Source organism: Mytilus edulis, chromosome 3 (genome assembly GCF_963676685.1).
Source record: "Mytilus edulis chromosome 3, xbMytEdul2.2, whole genome shotgun sequence".
Taxonomy (NCBI): Eukaryota; Metazoa; Mollusca; class Bivalvia; order Mytilida; family Mytilidae; genus Mytilus; species Mytilus edulis.
Genome location: NC_092346.1, coordinates 23,483,092 through 23,497,093, shown reverse-complemented (window position 1 = coordinate 23,497,093; position 14,002 = coordinate 23,483,092).

Sequence of the window (14,002 nt, the reverse complement as noted above, 5' to 3'; positions counted from 1 at the left end):
CAATTTTTTAAACCTTTTTTGTGTGCTTGTATTTAACAGACATTTAAAAAGCGTATTGCATGGATTTTTTTTTTATTTCGGCTTATGAATCTTATTATTTTCTAATTTGAAATCAAGTTTTTAAATCAAGTTAAGCTTTTTCGGTTCACGGTGTTTTTTGCGTTTTTTCATAACGTTTTTTTTTTTAATTGATTAAAACAGATCACTTGGAATAAATAGGTTAACATAATAACGGAAAATTTCATTTGTTTTTAATCTTTTTTCATTCTTTTATTGCAGTGTTTACTTTTTTTTCTCAAATTGTCAGTGTTTTTACGTTTAACATTTTTACAAAAACTGACCGTCCTCGTTAATTAAATCGTTTCATAATCAAAGTATAAAGTAATCCTTTGGTTAACATTATCAGTAAAACTGGCGTTTACATGTATAAAGCACTTTTCAAGTATTGACATTTCGGGTGAAATTTTGCTTATATTATCTAAATCAATTAAAGCAAAAATAATGTATTAGCATGACCAATCAATCATTGCTGTTTGTACTGCCGTGTATAAGTTATCAGGTCTGGAACGCCATTAGCATATTCCCTGTTTAGGCAAATGTTATGAAATTTGAAATATATTTGTCGAAATAATGCATTATATTGTACATTATTCCTACACGAGTTGTCAATTATCCGTATAAACTGTTTACCTAAAGTTTTTGATGAAAAGATTTTTAATGTAAGAAATGTCTCCAAGCATGCAGTGGTGGTGTCCACACAATACGTGCGTGTTGAGTACGTGTAAACAAGTGGATAATTTGTCATCACTGTTATAGATTTCAAAATGAATTGATATTTGACCAGTATTAATTCAAAACTGAAATAATTCCATTTACAGAAAGAAGACAACTTTCTGAGTTTTAATGGGTCCCATGACCATGTAATATTTGACAGATTACTTTAGGGGAGCTAGGAAGGGTTGTTCGTTTTATTTTTTTATAGTTAGTCTAACTGCATTGTCAAATACTTTTACATTTATTTTCTAAATGCTTGTATTTCGACTTTGCATCGGAATTAAACACATTTATTCTAAAACCAGATGTTGGCATGACACGGGTTATGTTCTTCTCATATATTTCATGATGATATAAATACTAAACCACTAACAGGAGGGATTGTGCCTGATATTCATATGATGAAGACATAATTTTTCAATCAGTTTAATTGAGGTCTGTCATGTCAGTATCTGCTAATAGTCTGTTGTTATTTATGTATTACTGTCATTTTGTTAATTTTCTTTTGTTTCATATTCTGACATAGGACTCGGACTTCTCTTAAACTGAATTTAACTGTGCGTATTAGTGCGGTTTTTTTTCTACATTGGCTAGAGGTATAGGGGAGGATCAAAAAACATGTTTAACCCGCCGCAATTTTGCGCCTGTCCCAAGTCAGGACCCTCTGGCCTTTGTTAGTCTTGTATGCTTTTTGATTTTAGTTTCTTGTGTATAATTCGGAGTTTAGTATGACGTCCATTATCACTGAACTTTATGAATATTTGTTTAGGGGCCAGCCGAAGAACGTCTCCTGGTGCGGGTGTTTCTCGCTACATTGAAGACCCATTGGTGGCCTTCGGTTATTGTCTGCAATATGGCCGGGTTGTTGTCGCTTTGACACATTCCCCATTTCCGTTCTCAATTTTATTGAATGGTCGACATTTTATATAAAAAGAAAAATTAAAAATGTAGTTAGGTATTCTTTTTTTTTTGTTGGCGTCAGTTTTTTTTTCTTCCCATCGAATGAAGGTGTAGGACAAGCGAACACTTGAAAACTTTAAAATAAAAGAAAAACGTGATATTACATGACCCGATATAGAGAGCCAATACATGATTTTTTGACTATGTGATTATAACTTAACTTCCAGTGGCAACAATTTAATGCATATTCATATCGATTACAAATTATCAATGCATTCTTATGTTATGTTCTACAATTTTGGTAGACCGAGATGAATTTGAATTACGATGCACGAATGATCGAATGGATGGTTGGATAGGTGTTTAACGGTTATGTGGCATCTTTTACATGGATTACATAGGCGCGTCCTTAATCACAAAAGTTCACAGGAATTCATATCATCCCACATCATTCTCCCAGCAAACCAGTCTTTGCTCCTTCTCCCAAATACCCCATTCTTTGAGGGGAAACAGATAGTTCCAATTTTCGTGTCGTTTGTTTGTCCCGGTCGGGTATCAAACCCTCGACTACCCGATCACGAGTCAGGTACTCTAGAGAAATCACCTATTACTTGAACTATAAATGCATTGTTAGATAGGGCGTACATTTGCCCACTCTTATACCTGCAGAGAGCGCGACACTATCCCAGATTTGTGTTTCGGTTCTCATTGGACTTGGCTTTATACATCCCGGACAGCCAAAAAGACCTTATTTTCTAAAATTTGTTTGACCATATATATTTCTATACCCAAGTATACCATAAACTAGTAGTAGATAAGAAAGATAGATTGTACAAGCATTCAGCGACTTTCCTCTTTGTTTACAGGATTTTTTTCTACGAATTGACATGGTTCTGTATTAGGTTTTTGATATAGATTGTTTTAAAATTTCATATAATATCAGACAAATTAATGGCCGTTTTTTATTAACATTTCTGCTCCACGAAACTATCGCTTATCTTAACAACAAGGATCATAAATAATTCCCGATTAGCATGGTAATAATTTGATTCAAATGCATTACCTTTATCTGTAGCAATATCTATAATATTCTTCAATGTTGAGGACAAAGAATTTTCAAATAATTTATAAAATATTACGACGAATTTTTCAATGAATTGTATAGTAAAAAGATCACGGATCTTCGAAGTTTGACAGATGTATAAGAAGAAACTTTGGAGCATTCCTCGGAATGTTTTATAACATTGTGTCTGAACAAAACATTCAAAATGTAAGCCTTTTTGTATACTTCCAACCGTGTAATGCAAGTTTGTGATGGTTATATCTTGTACGAGATCATAAACCTCGTGATTTTGAGGATATTTTTTTTAAAGAGGAGTACATGTACTTTAGTCCCTATTTCAAAACTAAAATATTTTAATTGTCGCATCATCTCTGAAAACTTAAAGGCATATTTTTGACATTTCTTTCACTTTTAAAACTTGTACATTTTGATCCATCGATTATTCGTAGTCATTCTTGGTGATTAAAAAGAGTATTCGTTTGAAGTTAGTTATGAAACAAAATAACATCCCTTCAATACAGATTTCCGAGTACTATCTTTGGCACGTTCTCCGGACGTAATATTCAAAATAAAATCACATGACAATAATTTTTGGATATTATCATACTTAGAACATTCTGGAACATTGAAAGTAATATATATTTTCCAGAAATTTTATCAACATGGAAAAAGATCAACAAAAAAATCTTTAAATTATAATCGTAAAAACCTTATAATTTCTTCTCGAACAACAATAAAAGTAAGATAATGTTTTGGTGTTCGTGCATATCATTCAATTCAAACAGTTGATATGGTTGATTAGACAATACGAAAACATATTTGTACACTTATAATTGTGGTTGCAAAATCCTTTTAAATCAGCTTTAAAATTACCTATGAATTGTTCATTTTTTTTTTAATTATTTACTTTATTCGAAGGCTGCTTTACTGTAAGCTTTTAATGCGCAGACTGTAGTTAAATCAGAAATAAAAAAGAGTGCTCGATATCTGATGCTAATGAGAATGTTTACAATTCATGACACCACTGTTTATATGTACCTCCTGAAAATACCAATACACTTCAACTGTAAAACCAACAAACAATTTAGTTGGCTATTCAATGTATTTACAGAATGTTATCAGGAGTATGCTCTGACAAAACGTTTACAAATTGATCATTTATTTCTTTATAAGTAGTTTTTAAACTCGTTTCTAATTGTTGATACATTCTTACAACGAGTGGATACATAAGTGTTAACCCATTGACAATACTTTGCGGTATTTACTCTGATCTTCTCTTTAGCATGATCTTCACCAATATTGACAAACAATTGACATTAGTGCTTACCAGTCAGGTTATTCATACTATTTAGTTGCTGGTAACCTAAACTCATCAAAATGTCAATAATTGTCCTGGTTCAAGCCAAATCCTACATCAGAATTTATTATATGATGGCATAGGAAATACAAATCTGATCGACTATGAGTGTCTATTTCATGAAAAAAATCTATATGTCGATACTGAAAATTATAAACTTTGAACGCTCTGTATCAAAAATAAGAAATAAACGAATTAGACAAAACACATATGCCTTCGTGCCATCTGAGACAAAACACATATGCCTTCGTGCCATCTGAGACAAAACACATATGCCTTCGTGCCATCTGAGACAAAACACATATGCCTTCGTGCCATCTGAGAAGGCAGCAAACAAAGCTGTATTTTACCAATTTATCCAAAAAGACAGAAAATAACTTAATCGAAATTAACATCATCAAGCGTCAGGTCAAACTCACACTTGACTTTAAACTGGTTACTTATAATCTAATTATAGAAATCTCCTTATAAATCCTGATTTATATTAGCTTATACTTTGGACTTCAGCAACACTATGAATCCCACATGTGGAGCAGGTTTATATACCCTTTCAGCACTACCGAATTCGACCCGGTATTGAACGGCTTTGTGTTGCCCAGGCTTTCGCTTTATATGTATTGTTTTGTGAACAAGTAAAATTGAGAATGGAGGTGGGGAATGTATTAAAGAGATTACAACCCAACCAAAAGACAGAAAACAGCAATAGGCCACCGATGGATCTACAACACAGCGAGAAAATTCCGTTCCCGGAGGCGGGCTTCAAGTGCGTTTTTTTTTCTTTTTTTTCCATGGTGAGGTCGGCTTTTTTCTTTTAGATTTATTACTGTGTCTTTGGTATCTTCTTCCTCTTCTTATTTCTAGCAAGTGTACTATTGCTTAAATATATGTTCTTCTGATTAGTACACTAAGTTTCATTAAAAAAAAAACACACACAGCGCAAACGTTCAAGAAATGTTAGATAGAATCCTAACCAAATTTTTTTTTTACTATCATCGTTTGGGTTTGTATCATCGTTTGGGTTTGAACGGTGATAGTTAAAAAAAATCCGATAAAAAATGTTGAATGTTAATGATATCAAACTCCAAAGTCATATATTATACATTGTAGGACTAATATAAAATATGCCAATTTCAACATGATAATAGCATCATATAGTGATGTTGCAGTTGCACAGTTTGGTCTTTGGTGTCCACATTATATGTCAGTCTTTTCATCTCAGTACTAGTAAGAGCCCTGAACTTACAGGACATGGTTATGTACCCTTTTGTTGATTCAATGCTGCACATATGGATTATGTACCTGTGTGTTGATTCAATGCTAAACATAAGTAATTTTATAGGAAATCCACAGCCTTTCCAGTGTACTCTCATATTTGGCGATTCGGTGCTTGTATATGATTATTGCATGCAGTGCTAGCAATGTTTTCCTAAAAAACAAGTTTATAAATTTAGATATTGGTTAAAACAAATATCAATATTGACCAATTCAAGTACACCTTCTAGGATGCGCTCGAATTTAGTGACTCAGCACGAGTTGTATTTGGAATTTAAAGGTTGTTTAGGACTTCATTTTTTTTTAGATAAACGCCAGTACATCATAGAAAAATAAGTGAGTAATCTATATTTTAAAAAATTTATAACAAAAATCTCTGTATAAAAGTCTGGATTTTCTACAAAAATCTTGTTTTTATTTGCCACAAAATCCCCTTTTTCTAATAAATGCAACTAGAACACACCCGCGAAATCGCGGGCATTCAGAGCGTAGTTTAAAGTATATATATATGTAAAGTGTTGTTGGAAGAATTTTGTAAAATACTGAATGACTGGAGAATTTCAGCAAAAGTATCATAAGTCATAGGTTATTGGGGACAGGAAAATATTTTTTTTTATCCCTCCACCTTTATTTCTAAAGTTCCTTATTTTTGGTTTTCTATCAATTTCAATATGAACATACATTTAGTATGTTATGAACATTTAAGTAAGGAACCTGTAATTCATTGGTTGTCGTTTGTTTATGTGTTACATATTTGTTTTTCGTTCATTTTTTGTACATAAATAAGGCCGCTAGTTTTCTAGTTTGCATTCATTGTCATTTTGGGGCCTTTTAAAGCTGAGTATGCGGTATGGGCTTTGCTCTTTGTTGAAGGCCGTACAGTGACCTATAGTTGTTAATTTCTGTGTCATTTTGGTCTCTTGTGGAGAGTTGTCGCAACATAGCAATCATACCACATCTTCTTTTTTTTGTAATCAATGAACAATGTAAAAGATTTAACGACTGGAGAATTTCAGAAAAGGTATCAAAAGTTCGAATGAATAATTTTAGCGCTTATCTGTATATTATGAACATTCATTACTATATAAATAAAGTGTATTTACTTTCAATTCTAAGTTTACTAATCGATCCATGGTGGTCATTGATATAGTATACAGACCATCTCTATTTAATAAACTCTGTGACCGCCGTGGATAGTTAACTTGAAAATGATTGCAGATAAAATTCTGAAAATACACTTTATTCGTAGTATATGTATGTTCAAAGTATACAGAAAAACGCAAACCGGAAGTCTAATCTGACTTAAAATTTGTTCCAATGACGGGACAATATCCGGATGCCTTTTTTCTCGTTTTTCTCCCAAAATAACTCAATCTGAATAATCATATTAATGGATAACAAATGCGACTATGCACTGTACCTATAGGACACAGAGGCGTGTTGATTAATTTATTGTGGAAAGAAGAGAAGCGACACCCAAAATGAGGTCTTCTCGTTTAATAGTATAGATGCAACTATGAATAATAATGCTTTGCAAAATGGCCAATCTCTACTATGCATTATCTTTGTTGTTTTGATACCATTGCAGTTTGAAATTTTCGTAATTCACATGGATAAAGAAGGGGTCATAAACCATAACATTGAAGAATGTTTATTTTATATAAGATAATCATTGAATTTTGAAAAGAAACTCTGTCAAATAGAATATGAGGTTCTGTATTACTTTTGAGGGGACCGTTGATGAAGTCACGATACTATTAATCTGGTGTTTCAAGTTTTCTGAAATCGTCAAGAGGGTGTCGGCATGTTGAGGAAGAACATATGTTCTTTTTTTCTTATACATGTATGCTTTATATGTCCTTTGTGGGCACTTAATTAGTAATATAGGTATATTTATGTTCTTGTTCTTAAACGTGCAGATTCCAATAAAAGACCATTTCCTATGGTTACAGATCAAGTACAGTTTGTGTATAGCATCAACTTATGGCAAGCCGTTCTCGTCAAAACTATGTTTAAACAATTTTTCGAAAAAATTACACACTGAGAATTACAACAAAACACACTGAGATTTAAAAACTTTAAAACACACACTGAGAATTAAAAATTACACACTGAGAATTAAAAGTTACACACTGAGATTTCAAAAAGACGCACTGAGATAACAAAAAAGAAAAACACACACTGAGAATTGAAAATTACACACTGAGAATTGAAAATTACACACTGAGAATTGAAAATTACAAACTGAGATTTCAGAAAGACACACTTAGAATAAATAAACTGAAAACACACACTGAAAATTTGAAATTACTTACTGAGAATTTAAAATTACACACTGAGATTTGTGCGCACTTTTTATGCACACATATCTAATTAGCATACTTAATCCGAATCTATTACAAGCTTAACACAACAAGGGACAGAAATCGTTAGTCCTTCGATTTGGTTCCAAATTATTTACAAAAAAAAGTACAGAAATACAAGAACAAGAAAAATACCCACTTCCTCTTATTACAAATATAACCAAATGGTGAAACACTTTATTAAAATTATAAGAAAACATTGGAACAATCTGCAAAAAACAAAGAATGCAGTGAAATTTTTACTCAAGTGTCTATAATAGGTTATAAACGTAACAAAAATATAAAAGATTATCTTGCGAAAGGGTAACAGTTGGAAGACTTTTGAAAAGGGACCCATGCTTAAACGGTTTTAAGTTAAAAAAAAAAAAATCCCGATACACTGGTAGTAATGATCTGGGCCCAGTTTCACGGAGCTGTCTTAGGACTAAGACATGTCTTAGGAAGGTCTTACGACATATCTTAGTCCTAAGTGGGTTTCACAAAGCGGTCCTAAATTAGGACATCTCTTAAAGTTGGTCATAAAGTTAGGACAACGCGAGAGGTCTTAGGATAGTTATACGTTTATTTATATAAATTACACTAATTTTTTATATTAATTTTGAAAAAAAAAATCTTATTATTATCTTATTATCTATTCTCCTGTTCCTGCTTAAAACATATATACATTGACGGATTATCAGGATTTGTCAACAATGAAAATTCGATGTATTGATATAAAAATTGCACGATTTTATCTCTTAACCTTTTATAACCAATAAAGTCGAAATTGAATTCAACTCACTTGTACCAAAACAATGTCATAATTTAATATTCTTTTTTCTTGATTTTGCATTGAAAATTAATTTCATATTTATATTGATGTATTGTTTAAAGATAATTTATATATAAATTACTTTTATTTTTTTATATTTATTTTGCAAATTATTATATTAATCATTACATTACATTTATGGTAAGACATACTACATTTACATGATTTTTCCGTAGATCATATTTATATTTGAAAATTTAAAGACATTGCGACAGGTTTAGGATGTCTTAGCTAAGATGATCCTAAGACAGCTTCGAGACGAGATCTGAGATATGTCCTAGGATAGTCATAAGAGGATCATAAGACATGTCCTAAGATATGTCTTATGACATGTCTTAGGATAGCTTCGTGAAACCGGCCCCAGAATTATAGGCAACAAACTTATGAATATGAGCGAAGTCTTGAAATTTATTACGAATGTTGGTTGAAGGAATCGCATTTCATTATAATGACAAGAGTTCTTGAGATCAAGATATTAATCGGTTGAATTATTCATCTCATGAATATTGATTAGTAATTTGCATATAAATCTCAGTGTGTATTTTTGAAATCTCAGTGTGTAATTGACAATTCTCAGTGTGTGTTTTTCAATTTATTTCATCTCAATGTGTCTTTTTAAAATCTCAGTGTGTAATTTTGAATTCTCAGTGTGTGTTTTTTATTTTTTTAAATCTCAGTGTGTAATTACAATTTCTCAGTATGTTATTTTAGGTTTTTAAATCTCAGTGTGTATTTTTTTTTCGAAAAAAAGGTATAAACGTAGTTTTGACGAGAACGGCTTGCCATATCAACTCATATACTGAACACCTCCACCTTGTTATTTTCGATTCATTTTATTCCGTTAAATATATTCTTTTATTTATGCTATATATATATGCTTCTTATTTTTATGAAAGAGGCCAGGTGTGAAGAAGTAAAATCTCGATAGTTGTATGAACAGTCTTCTTGAGAAAGTCACAATATGTAAGTGTCACAGTATTCATTAATGTTTTACAAATGTAACACCCTGTCAAAAAGCTAACAGCTCGTGAAAATGAGATTGTAAAACTTTAATTTGTCAACATTGAGATATTATTCAGTGTAGCCATGATAAGCTATCTTTCGCACGTGGAGGTTTCTAAATCACCACAAATCAACTGAAGCATACATCATGAAAATTTCCTCTTATCCGTAATATTTGATATGGATAAAACCATTTAATATGGATCATAAAGCATGAAAATAATATTATATTTGCTATCAATAGTTCAGGTGGGAAGAGTTTACTTGTTTAATGAGCCGTTTTAGTAGTACAAATGCTGTATACAGATTATCTCTTAGTATCCTTGAGTAATGAGCTTTTTGCAGATAAAATGTTAATGTTTCATATTTTTAATTGATTTTGTATGCTGCCAGTTTTAATTGAATTAGAACTATTTTATCTCTACAAATTATATTCTACGAAGGATCATATTGCAGAATTACTGAATAATGATTTTTGTAAATCTCTAAGGAATATTTATTGACCAAACTTAAGGTATTTCATGTTTACTTAGAACGCCTGCAATATTGGTAGAAAGTAGTAAAAGTTGAAGTATCGACTGTCGATGCTTTAATTATCATGATCTTGTTTATTGTCTTACTATTCCGTCTAATAAATTTACCGGCATTCAATTACATATTGTAATTTCTGAAAGTATTACTAAATTATTTTTTATTTTGATTGTTTCTTATTTCATCGTTGTACATTTTGGCATATTTTGAGCCAGTTCATTATTTCGGTACTATCAACAAGCGTGTTTTATGTTTTGAGTCCATATTGCCAAAAACAAGCGTTTATAAGATTTTAGGATGTTTGATTTCTTATTTCCGAATTTTCTTAATTTTGTAGTTCCTGCCAACGTAATACTGTAAAGGATTCGTTAAACAATTTTAGAAACTACTAGTTCGGATCAATATATTTTCGCAGGAACGATACTGCGTATAAAATAATGATATTATAACGGCAAATGAAAATAAATATTGCTTATGTTCATGATTTGCTTTTTATCGGGTAGAACCAGAAATATTTGCCACTTTTGTCAATGTTTAAAGGTCACATGTGAAATTATGATATTCGTAAACTATTGATAATACCAGTTTGGCAGCAGTCTATTACTGTTTTCCAAATGTACCAATTGCACCAATATTCGGAACTCATTTGCGTCAATTTACCTGTATACATATCTATCAAAAATATAAATGATTTTAAAATTTTCATTCTTATTTTTTGCTTAAAGTATCATATATGTGCGGAGATATTTCACCATGAAGATGAGCATCTGGAGAGAAATTACTTGAAATGCATTAGACAGTCCATAGTATACAGAGAGAGAAGAAAACTTATGAAGTTACAAGCTACTATATGCGTTAAATTGGGAAGTACTCATTCAGCAGCATTGAGAAGAAAGTATGTTTCAGTAAAGGAAACATTTGCCGAATAAAGGGGGAGGGCAGTCATTTTTCTTATAATTGGCGCAATCGTATGTTTTTATTTTTGGCGCAAATGATACCATGTAATTTTAACAGGTGGCGCAAACGTAGCATTGGACAAAAAAGTTGTGGCGCAAAAGGACGCTTTTTTGTCGCTACGGACCCCTCCCCCCATTTTAACATGTCAGATTTCAAGAAGACATCCCCGATATGACATTTCATAAACTCTTATGGTGCCTCAAATCAAAAAAAGTTGTGCATATTTTTATACTTCAATGGCAAAGTTGAACTTTAAAATCCTTTATTTTATCAAAATATTCAGACATTAACTGCTATTGATTAATTGTCTTCCTGGGCCCAGTTTCACTAAGCTGTCTTAGGACTAAGACATGTCTTAGGATGGTCTTACGACATATCTTAGTCCTAAGTGGGTTTCACAAAGCGGTCCTAAATTAGGACATCTCTTAAAGTTGGTCATAAAGTTAGGACAACGCGAGAGGTGTCTTATGATGGTCTTAGGATAGTTATACGTTTATTTATATAAATTACACTCATTTTTTATATTAATTTTGAAAAAAAAAATCTTATTATTATCTAATTATCTATTCTCCTGTTCCTGCTTAAAACATATATACATTGACGGATTATCAGGATTTGTCAACAATGAAAGTTCGATGTATTGATATAAAAAATGCACGATTTTATCTCTTAACCTTTTATAACCAATAAAGTCTAAATTGAATTCAACTCACTTGTACCAAAACAATGTCATAATTTTATATTCTTTTTTCTTAACTTTGCATTGAAAATTTCATATTTATATTTGTAATGTTTAAAGATAATTTATATATAAATTACTTTTATTTTTTTATATTTATTTTGCAAATTATGTCATTATATTAATCATTACGTTTAGAATAATTTATGGTAAGACATACTACATTTACATGATTTTTTTCCGTAGATCATATTTATATTTGAAAATTTAAAGAACTTGCGACAGGTTTAGGATGTCTTAAATAAGATGATCCTAAGACAGCTTCGAGACGAGGTCTGAGATATGTCCTAGGATAGTCATAAGAGGACCATAAGACATGTCTTAGGATAGCTTCGTGAAACCGGCCCCTGTACTATATGGAACGGAAATAATTAAGAGACTAACAAATATTATAAACAATGGTCCAAGAATAGAAGCGTGAGTCTACGAGTTATAATTCTGGGGCCGTGTCAACGAAGCTGTCCTAGGATTAAGACATGTCTTAGGATGGTCTTAGGACACGTCTTAGTCCTAAGTCGGGTTAACGAAAGTCTCCTAAAATAAGATATGTCCTAAATTTGGTCCTAAAGTTAGGATATACAAATAGGTGGCTTAGGATAGTCCTAAAGGTAACATCGTCCTAAAACGTAATGAAAACAACAAATATGGCATAAACTCAATACTAAAAATACTAATACATTATTAAACTATCATTAGATAAAATTAATAAAAACAAATATTGTTTAATGTTTGTTAAAGATTTAATTGTATTATATTAAATTATTTCGTGCTGCCTTTTTTGGAAGCCTAAACAATTCTATCACCATAAGCAACATATTTTAAATAATTCAAATATGGGAAAAAGTACTTCTTTTTTACCTAATCCTGATTCGATACATGTAATGAAATCGAGTGGACCTAAGGACAAAACTAGTTTATGTACTAAAATTACAGCACGAATATCACAAAGTTTTGTGACCATTTACTTTTGTTTTCGTATTAAATTCATTTATATCTTTTATCATATTTAATAACGTATTTATTAGTATTCCGTAAAAACTTTAACTTTTATTTTGCATTAATTGTTTTCTATATAATAGTCATCCTCCCTCTCTTATAGGTATATAGGTTCTAAAATACAATTCAATCTATGTCATACAAATCTCTACATATATTTTCAATTAAATTAACGTGTTAGGATGGTCTTAGGACCATCGTAGTTAGGACTGTCCTAAGACAGCTTTGTTTTACATCCTAAGACATGTCTCAGACACGTCCTAAGACCATCCTAAATAATGTCCTAAGACCTATCTTAGTACATGTTCTAGGATACTTTCATTGACACGGCCCCTGTAATATTTCCTGTTTTAGACTGATTTAATCAAACCGAAAGACCTCAATTTTATGTATTACAGCACTTTAAAATCTGTCTACTACAAATTAATTTCAAATTTGATTATAGATTGTACTGAAAAAACATCCTTTAATTTAAGAAACAGTGAATGCGGATTCTTTTTAAAATTTATTGCTTTGTATTAATGTAAAAGCGTTGACCGTTTACATTTTGTATTTCGCACTTCTAGAATGTACGCATCTAAAATAAGCATTCAAGATTTATAATTACTATAAATACAGAAATAATTGTGTGCATTTATTATTGCGATTTTGTCATTTTAGACTAATTTATATATAAAAATGCGATTTTATTTTTTTTGATAATGAGACAAATCCTGTTTAATTCATATAAAACTTTCAAAATGCGAGTTTAAATTATTGCGATTATAAAATCAATGTAACATTCATGATGACTCGAGCTCCCACAATAGAGTGCACAGGTAAAAAAAAAAAGAAAAAAACTTGATATAAATCGTGTTTTCATGATCCTAGCTAAAACATGTTATTATAAGTATTGAAGGCTTCTTTTCGTAATTTCAATCGGGTTGTAAAAGCGATGACCGTGAGCACATTTTAAGAATTTCCGCGCTTCATTTAAGAATTTACGGAAGCCGATAAGGGCCATTCAAAAAAAAAAAAATTATGTCGTAATTACGACATAGCATGTCGTAATTTCGACATAACATGTCGTTATTACGACATCGCTATGTCGTAATTTCGACATAACATGTCGTTATTTCGACATAACATGTCGTTATTTCGACATAACATGTCGTTATTACGACATCGCTATGTCGTAATTTCGACATAACATATCGTAATTTCGACATAACATGTCGTTATTTCGACATAACATGTC